Source organism: Callospermophilus lateralis, chromosome 8 (assembly GCF_048772815.1).
Source record: "Callospermophilus lateralis isolate mCalLat2 chromosome 8, mCalLat2.hap1, whole genome shotgun sequence".
NCBI lineage: Eukaryota > Metazoa > Chordata > Mammalia > Rodentia > Sciuridae > Callospermophilus > Callospermophilus lateralis.
In genome coordinates this window covers 27,818,210-27,819,554 of record NC_135312.1, presented here as the reverse complement: position 1 = coordinate 27,819,554, position 1,345 = coordinate 27,818,210, and positions in this window count along the sequence as shown.

Genomic DNA, 1,345 nt, shown 5'->3' with positions numbered 1-1,345 from the left:
AATAAAAATATGGTGTGAATATTTGCAGTTTCTCTTCTCAATAAAAATGAACCCTCGTAAAATATTCGAAGAGGTAAAAAATAAATAAATAAAAGGAAGGGAATGAAAATATGAAAAAAATAAAATCAGAACTCTAAGTGGAAGCTACATAAAACCAGGATTTTTTTTCAGTTAAGCTATTTCTTTTGAAGCAGTATATTCAAAAGTGTTTACTAGATAAAATTTTTAGTTATTAATTAAAATAAGGAAAGTGTCAAATAGTCTTTAAACATTGAGCTATTTAATTGTAATATCATGTTTGCAACAACTTCTCATTTCCAAAGATTTTTCATACATATATGTTTTTTCAAAAGAAAATAGTTCAATAAAAGTTTCTATAGAAACTTTTTGATGTGTTGTTCCAGCCTCATGGGTTTTGGAATGAATTGATCTTATGTGGATTTTTCTCTCACATGTTGTTCAACTTAATCTCATAGGTCACTTTCTGGTTTCCACATGAGTATTTGTATAGTTTATTAGTATAAATATTATTTATTGTCTATTGTGTGAGTCAAATTTTCATTCCTATGACAAAATAGCTGAGAAAAATCAACTTAAATGAGGAAAGATATATTTTGGCTCATGGTTGCAGGGGCTTCAGTCCGTGGTTGGTGGGGTCTATTGCTATGATCTGGGCATGAGACTGAGCGTCATGGTGGAGAGAGCATGGTGGAACAGAGGTGCTCAGTGCATGGAAGCTGAGCAAAATAGAGAGAGAGGAAGGGGCCTGTGACAAGACATAGCTCCGAGAGTATGCCCCCAATAACCTACTCCCTTCAACCAGGTCACACCTTCTTCAGTTTCTACCATATCCCAAGAATTCCATCAAATTATGACTCCATCAATGGATTAATTCATCGGTGAGATCAGAGCCTTTATGATCCAATCACTTCTAAAGTTTTACCTCTGAACATTACTACATTGGGGACCAAGACTTCAACACATGACTCTTTGGGGGACACTTCATATTCAAACCATAATATGTACAAATGTGACTGTCTTAATGAAAAGCACCTTACAGTTTCTAATTAATGATACATTAATCCACTAGGAATAAATGAGACTGCCAACAGTTTTAATGACTATTCCTTGACTCTTGTAGACCTATATCATTCCTGGTCTTATCTGCACGAGCTCAATGTAAATCCCTAATGCTTAAATAACGTCTATTTCTTAATAGCATTGTAGTGATAGAGTGAGCATTTATGATCTCTAGATGGATCAGACTATCATTTCCAAGACTTTATACTTTTGAAAATGTTCAGAGTAACTTCCATCATGATAGTAGAAAAATCAACATTCTATC